Genomic DNA, 8,173 nt, shown 5'->3' with positions numbered 1-8,173 from the left:
TTTTTTTTTTTTTTTTTTAATCTTGACAGCCCATATGCACAGACCTAGTGGGAGGCCACCACATCATAGAGAGCTCCTTCTTGGGCATGAAAACCTCCACTGCACTGTTGGCATGGAGTGGATGAACAAGTGAACTTGTGAGCAGGACCCAGTTCCGAACCTTCTGATTACACTTTCAAAAACCTAGCCCTTTCTATAGCTGGCTGGGAGATGAATGGAAGAACCGATAAGGACAGCTGCCGCTTACTGAGCAGTTCCTATGGGCCAGCCACGGTTCTGGAAACCGGGCTAGTGCTGGATCCGTGAGGTGTCAGCAGCTCAGCCCACACTTCTCCCAAACTCTCTCCTCCCCTTTTCCAAGGAAGGAAGTTGAAGTTCAAACTCACAACTGTAGAGCTGGGACTAAAACCTAAAGCTCCCAAGTTTAGAGGCTTCGACCATCCCTTTGTCTGCCTTGGAGAAAAATAAAACAGCACCCCTGTGGGGCGTTTACCCACCACCCCCACAGCTTCCCAGAGTTTTCTTGAGTGCGAGCAGCAGGAAATATTAGATAGAAGGATTTATAGCGGAGAATGTTGCGGAGATAAACAGATAGAAAATAAAGGATAGCCTCGAGAGGGCCTGGAACCTATTCCAACGGGCCCCGACTGTCTCTGCCCCAGGGTTTTTATAGAGACGCCAAGGGGTGGAGCAAAAGACCTCCTCCCCCAGCACAGCCAAGTGCAGACCATCTCAGACACCTGCACTCAGGCCCGTGGTCCTGATCATCCTCTATTCGGACCTGCTGGGTAAAGCCACGAGGAACCCCGGAACGGGCTCCCACACACCCCCCACCCCCCACCCCCCACCCAACCCCCAATAACATTCCGGGCACACAACTTTAATCCCAGCACTCAGAAGGCAGGGGCAGGTGGACCTCTTTGAATTTGAAGCCAGCTTGGTCTACATAGAGTCTAGACCAGCTATGTAGTGAGACCCTTTCACAAAAATAAATAGATAATTGCTTGCTTAATTAATAAATGTTCTGTTGTAGAGCCATTTTTCCATGGACTTCTGGATGTCCTCTCTCTTCTGTGGAAAGAGTGAGATTTATACTTTGGCTAGAAGGGTCAAAAGCACCTGGCCACATCTCTTTTCCTTTCCTGTAGAATTCTGGCAGTTGGAGATGCATACAGAAACAGGAAAGGCTTGTCAAGCAGGTTGCCTGTAGGACTGTGGGGAAAACACAAATCCTGAACTAATAATGGTCTTGAATCATCTTAGGTCTTAGGCAAGCAAGACCACTGATGCTTGCAGCATGAAAACAAAACAGAAAACGGTATTCACCATTTCTTTACAAGGACCTGAAGACCTGCCTGTAGTGTCTCACTAACCCTCTATTGCTCTCAGCCTTCCATGTGGGCTTTAGAATAAAGAATCATTCCTGGGAGTGAGAGGAGTCTTGTAATGTCCAGATTTGAAGCCCCCCAAGATTTTGCTGAAACAGTACGTAATTATGTGTGGTGCTGGCTCAGGCTTCACTCACAATCTACCTGTTCTTCATCTTCCTCTTCCCTCCCTCCCTCCCTCCTTCCCTCCCTCCCTCCCTCCCTCCCTCCATCCCTCCCTCCCTCTCTCCCTCTCTCCCTTCCTTCCTTCTTTCCATCCTTCCTTTCAGCTGGATCTCTTTATATAGTTTTGACTGTCTTGGAGTGTGCTATATAGACCAGGCTGGCCTCAAACTTAGAAATCCTCCTATCTGTGCCTCCCAAGTGCCGGGGTCAAGGGTGTATACGATCATACCTGACTATCTACCCACTCCCATGGTGTGTTTTTCACACTTCGCCAGGTGGGGAGTGACCTACCTCACACAGGTCACCAAACAGCGCCAGAGCCCTGATGTTGGTCATGCTTCTCTCTGTATCTCTCTCCCTTTCCCATACTGTTTGTTTTTTTTTTATCCCGAATCTTGCTGCTTAGCTGGGCTGGACTTGATCCTCCTGCTTCAGATACAGGAATACCAGTATCACAGATAGGTACCACAATGCCCAGCTAAAGGATAAGGATTCAGACCCCTGATGAGTACGCCCATTTCTTCATGTAGCTGTGACTGAGCTTGTTTCTGGCCGCTGTGTGGCTTCTTCCTGGGGAGTCTCATATGGCACTTGAATTCTGACTGGGACTTTATATGTGTTACCTCATCTGTCCTCTGATGCCACCATGGGGGCAGTTCTCCAGCTCTCCTGTTCCACATTCAGAATGGCTGGAACAAATTGCGTGGGAATTTACGATGCTCTTAGAGTTTAGTGAGGTGACGTGGTGCTCTGTGTCCTGGCTGCACTGTATGATGCTTTTGAACGAGTCTGTATTTGGAGTTAGTGTTTTTAAAGAGGTCTTCAAGGTGAAGTGAAATCATTGGGATGGGATGAGTCCATCCATTCTGAACAGTGTTCTTGTCGGTGGGACACACAGAGCATCAGGGATGCTTGAACATGAGAATGACAGCACAGGGACAGTGAGAAGTGCCGTATATAGGCAGGCCAAGAGGAGAAACCCTACTGCCACCTTGGGCTTAGCACTGGGAGAGCTTAGATCCCTACTGCTGTAGCCAGGCCTCTGGTGCTAGGCTGTGGTATCCCAGGTCAACAATGACATTTAGGCAATATCAGAGGTTAAAGCCAGGATCTCTGGCTTTGTTTTCATTTCATTTCCATTGCAAGTGATATAAACAGAATCCACAAACAGTAATAGGCTATTAGGTCAGGGCTACGAGTTACTAAGCTCATTGACATTGGGGGCTTCTAAGACTCTGGTGTGGTTCCCCATAGTCTTCACTGGCATTATTTCCATTTGGCAGGTGTCAGTCACACTTAGTTCAAGGACACCAAGCACCTTGTACCAGGGACCTAGATATTTCATACGAGGGCTGAATTTGAAGCCATTACTTGGGCTGTGAATTTGCTCACCGCATTAGAGCATATTCTGTTAGAGCTAGTCTGGGTGGCTGACCTTGTTTATGACCACAGTGCGTTACAGAAATGTAAAAAAGGTATCCATCTACACCCAGCCTGGAAGTCCTGTCTTTACACAGCAGCTTCAGGTTGAGTTTGCACTTGCCACTCTTCCAACCCCTGAAGGAGGGTCCTAAGATGCACTTGTTAGGGCTAGAGATATAGCTGTGGCTGTGGCAATGAAGATCTGCTCCCGACCCGTATTCAATGCCGTCAAAGTCCATGTCTAGACCAGCCCAGTAGTATTACTGAGTATTACTATGTACTATGTACAAGTATTACTATGCTTGCCCTGCATTTAACTACTCTGCCTCCAATGCTGTGATGGTCAGAGGAGGCATTGTGGCATTGTGAGGACTCCACCACCACCTCGTGTTCTCTGTCTAAAAAGGAAGACTCTACTCTGCAGGTCATTTGGTAACAGAACCTCTGCAGAAGATGAAAACAGGTCTACCACACAATGGAGCTAAATCCCAAATGTCAGTAGAACCTTATTTCTACTGTTGGATGGAGAACGGCCATCTCATAGACCCCACTGTTAGATTAAACACTTATCATCATCATCATCATCATTGCTTTTATTCTTCTCTATAGACATCAGCGAGGATTGCTGGCCAAGTTTCATGGTGTTTTAATACTTTCCAGAGAAATTTAGACCGCTGTCTATTTTCTTCATTAGCCGTTATGACCGTCTCTTAGGTTCAGAGATGTCAAATGAGTTGTTATTTGCACAACTTGGCAGAATCTACATTCTCCCCCTGGGAGGAGGGAATGTAGGGAGGAGGGAGCAACAAGCAGATACCACTTGTGATATGAACCCCTTCTCACTCTTAGGTTTCAGATGTATCTTCTACAGACCAGGGCTTCCATGCGTCTATTCTATAGGTAAAGAGATTGTGACTCTGGGGACGGTGATGGATCTCGGGTCACATAGCCTCTGAATCTCTCCTGCAGGTGAGGGAGAGTATGCCCTGACTTCTGTGCCTTGGCCGAGGTGCTCCCGTGACTGGAAGTTTGCACACCCAGGTGCACTCACACGGGCAGCTCCGCGGGGACTTTCAGGAAAGGGGGATGTGGAGTAATCCCCAGGTGCTCTTGTGTTCCTTGTTTCCTCAAGCTGAAACCTCAGGCCAGGGGACAGCTTGTGCAACCTAAGGACAGATGCATTCTTAGGCCTTGGCCCTGGTGTCTAATTTCCTGGCACCAAAATTCCAGCTGACTGGTCAAAGCCCAGTGTTCCAAACAGGATTAGGGCACATGTAAACCAGAGTGGCTGGGGGTGTATGGGGGGCACATGCATGTAAAGGACCCAACAAGAACAAGGAGTGGTATGGTGGCTGACTGACCTGAGGGTCATGGAGGCTGTAATTCATGTAAATATAATCATGTAGCACCTTTTGTACCAACCGTAGAAAGCTTCCTGCTTTCTGTTTTATTTGATCCAGGCTTTTGGGGAAAGCAGCTGTTGTAAGACATATTTTACACATCGACAAGCCTGAGGCTTGGCATAGGAAAGTAAAATACAGACCCAAGAAGACCAAAGGACTTAGGACCCCAGGTGCAAAGTGCAAAGTCTACTTGGACTTTTGGACAAGGGACATGTGTCTCTGAAGTCATGTATCTGAAGTTCCCTAGTGGGAACATTGCTCAGCTTAGCAGGTATGGGTACCATGGAGCCAAGCTCAGACTTAAACACCTTATGCCATCCTCCTAACCCACTCAGAGTTGGGTACTATGGAAACAGGCACTTTGAGGGCATCAGTGAATAATCTGAGGCTGCCTAACTTGCGTAACGCTGCAGAGATCGGAATGTAGCGTGTGGCCGGCCTTCTCATGGTATGCCCTTGTCACAGAAGCTTTCAAGGCTGAAGATTGGGAGGCCCAAGGTGAAGTGAGTGAGCCTAGGTCTGGGTGTCTCTCTGGGCTCTGAAGGAGGAGGGAAATGGAGGAGATATATATAACCAGAGCATAACTAGCTATCCATGGTAATCAGTGATTCTGTATATGATCCCCTGAATACTTCCCTCCAGGTATTTTCATCCTGTTCATGCACAAAGTGGGTGTTTATGAAGACACTCCTGAACTTCAGCTGTAGACTGGGCCTGTGGCAGTGAAGGGACACAGGACTTGCTCTTTCTTGGAGAAGCCCTTGGCATTGCAGACCCTCCCAGGGAAGGAGTCAGGAAGTGCCACTTTAAACTCTTCCACACATGTCTGTTAAGCTGCTTGCCACTTGTAGGGAAATGGTAGGAAGGTGAGGACCTTTGTCAGCACTTGGGCTACTGTATCAAGCCCTGGCAGCCCCAAATGCTCAGCTCCCAGAGAAGACCTCTATGGAGCTGATTTCCAGGCAAGAAATGGATTTCACCACACTGTCCTCATGCTTGCCTCTTGTGCATTTCTGCTGGCTCCTACCCTCCCCCACAAGCTTCTGAGTAGTTCTCAGAAGGCACCCTTGTATGCTGCAGCTTGCCGTTTGCAGAATAATGTGCTTCCTGGAAACCTTCTCCATCTTTCCTGCTTCACAGCTCTCTCCCTGTTCGCTACAAGGAATCATTATAGGCAGACATTCTGGTGTCTTCTCTCATGTCCATCTCAACCCTAATTACTGCAATTTGCAAGTTGGAGGAGCCTGATTCCATAAAAGGTGGCCTTATTTGTCCCAAGGCATCAGCTGAAGAGTGGTAGCCAAGGCTCCTCCAGCCTTGGAGGACAGGCTTCTATGGCCCTTCTGGTCTTCTGCCTCCTGGAGGGCTGTAGATAGGAGACACCCTTCCTGGAAAGACAACAGTTTAGGGACACAACAGATAAGGCCAGGCGGGTGTGCCTGGTCGGCCCAGAATAAAAGACTTACCAGGAGAAGTTTCTTAGGAATCCACCTTCCTTGAGGTGGGTCCTGCCGATAAAGATGCCTTTGAAGTTCCGTTGGTGATAGATAGCATCTCTGTGGCAGAGCCTGTCACCAGGGAGCCTTCTGGATGGATGTCCCCAGATAGCCAGATCATCAGGCTAAAGATAGAGAGAAAGAACACTTATCTAAGAGGGCCTCTGCAGGACTGGCCTTAGGTACTTCCTTCCTGTCAGCCCACTTCTGGAGTCTTCTCCACTTTGCAGATGCAGAAACTGAGGCATGGGTCACCGCTAGAAAGTTCCATTGAGAGCGTAACTATCTGCAGTAACTGGAGCACTACTGAATGTGGCGTTTCACATTGAGGACATGGAACACATACTAAAGCCAAGCACTGTGCTGCATTCTGGGAGCACAGAAACAGATACCACACTCTTTCCCAGAGAAAATTTTCAGTCTCCTGCTTGCAGAGAGCTTAAATGGGCAATCAGGCCATCATGGCCAAGGGGTTCTGGGGATAGGGAAGCTCACAGAGGAGCCCACAGTTGGACTTGAGATTCTGAGAGAGAGGTAGAAGGAAGGCAGGAAACAGTGAGCCGAAACCAGGCTCTCGTGGGATCATTTAAATTTTGGCTGAGAGTAGAGAGTAAAAAGGAATTTACATAAAGGCAGAGGAGGACGAGAGTGACTTTTACAAACCCTAGTCTCTGCATCATGGAGACAATATTGAAGTTTCATTCCCAGCCCTGAAGAAACACAGACATACATACAAGGAGTTAGGGGTCGGGGAGCTATGGGGAGGACTTAGCCTGGGACAGAAATGGGCGAATTGGAAAGCCCTGACACAGAGAATCCTTCCACAAAGACATCATTACCATCATCCCAGAGGCTGGGCTACTCACTGACTTAGGTGGCCTCTGAGAATTCAAGCATGCCCCTTTGTCCCTGACCCAGAAATGAAGTCCCCAGTAGGCTCTAGAAGAGCTTCCTGGGAGGGTGAGAGGCCTGGAAAACCTTTAGGGTAAGCTGTGCTTGTTCCTGGAGACGGGTGGGGCGTGCATGTTGGGTTGGTTACAGGAGGGATGTTTTTATAGGAAGGACTGTTCTCCTGCTGATGGCAAATGCACAGGCAGAATCAGGGAAGGGTCCTCCCCGGAGTAGAAAGCCAGACCTGAGGCCTCTCATAGAAGGAAACCCGTCCATGATTCGGGCTGTGGACTAGAGACCAAAGTTTCGCACCTTGTGGCCTTAAAGAAGGGTGGATGAGGACTGAATCTTGGGATTAGGCTTACAAACACTAGACACTGGACCACTGAGTTCCCCAGATCCTGATCTCAGTCCCGGTACTGGGTACAAAGGTGTGAGGTCAGCCCCGAGGAGGAGGAGGGTGTGAATTTCACTGTGTGCACTCCAGACAGAACCACAAAGTCTGCTCCTATTGAAGAAGAAGCTCAGACACCTGCATGGGCACTCTGGGAAGAGCTTACCCCATAATTCCAAGCTTAGATGGAGGTATCATCTAAGTAAAGGGCAACATAGTGGCAGTACCTCTCCTGCTCTAAAGATGGAAAGGTAGAGGATTTCAAGTTCTCTAGTTCTTTTCAACACCAGCTTCCTCTGTGAAGATAGGAGATATGCTCATGGTGGTTCTCAGGTGCCCCAAAGCCACAAAGCTGCCTTTTTGAAAAGTAGACAGGAAAAACAATCTGCCTTTCTCCAGCCCTACCCCCCCCCCAAAAAAAAAAAAAGGGAAAGTTATCTGTACCTTAAGGTCCAAGTATTCTAGAAGGGGTCAAAAGAAAAAGCAAAGAGCAGTTTCTTGGCTGCCATTTGATATGATCCATCTTGTTACTTCCACCCAAGCATAGCAGTCAGCACACTAGCAGGCCTCCTGTTTTAAAAATAAAGTTTTATTAAAACACAACCCTGCCCACTCTCCTGTATTTTATCTATGTTGACTTGTTGCTTCAAGGGCAGGTGCCAGTCATGGTAGAGAGCTTGTGACCTATAGGGACAGAAGCCTTTCTGTCCCTTTAAGGAAAGCTGGCCAGCCCTGCTCTTAACTGCAATTCTGACACCTAGGCTGAGTTCTTCTTTGCAGAGCATCGAGTACTTTGCAGGCCATTTCTCGTTTATTATTATTGCCTTGATTTTCAGACTGGGCCAGTGAGACCAGGGCCATTCAGGTGGGAGAGCAGCTGCCGCTCACATGAGGTCTCCCTGGATCCCACAGGCTAAGTTTAACCCTGCATTTCTGCGCCACTGCCCCAGCCAGACCCAGCCTCAGCAGGTAGCAGTCCAGGCCCACTCTGCTTGGGTAGATTTTCCAGAGGAC

At 48.5% G+C, this 8,173-nt stretch overlaps 1 protein-coding gene and 1 long non-coding RNA gene across 21 annotated transcripts in view; one reads left to right on the top strand and one right to left on the bottom strand.

Annotated features, from left to right (window-relative positions):
* LOC143269704 (uncharacterized) overlaps positions 1-8,173 on the top strand; it is a 211,189-nt gene that overhangs the window by 115,524 nt on the left and 87,492 nt on the right. The gene's annotated exons all lie outside the window — the stretch shown is intronic.
* The window catches only part of LOC121824497 (uncharacterized), a 29,679-nt gene that overhangs the window by 20,257 nt on the left and 1,249 nt on the right, over positions 1-8,173 (bottom strand). For 6 of the 10 annotated variants that reach the window (XR_013046293.1, XR_006066402.2, XR_013046290.1 and 3 more), the window contains exons 2-4: positions 7,604-7,729; positions 5,845-5,999; positions 1,845-1,982 (exon numbers count right to left, since the gene is read on the bottom strand). This is a non-coding gene — a long non-coding RNA (uncharacterized LOC121824497). The remainder of the gene's footprint in view (positions 1-1,844; positions 1,983-5,844; positions 6,000-7,603; positions 7,730-8,173) is intronic. The other 4 variants (XR_006066403.2, XR_013046297.1, XR_013046296.1 and 1 more) reach the window with 2 other exon arrangements.

This window comes from Peromyscus maniculatus, chromosome 20 (genome assembly GCF_049852395.1).
Source record: "Peromyscus maniculatus bairdii isolate BWxNUB_F1_BW_parent chromosome 20, HU_Pman_BW_mat_3.1, whole genome shotgun sequence".
In the NCBI taxonomy this organism is placed as follows: domain Eukaryota; kingdom Metazoa; phylum Chordata; class Mammalia; order Rodentia; family Cricetidae; genus Peromyscus; species Peromyscus maniculatus.
Note: the sequence above shows the minus strand (reverse complement) of the source record. Positions and strands in the feature narration are given on the sequence as shown.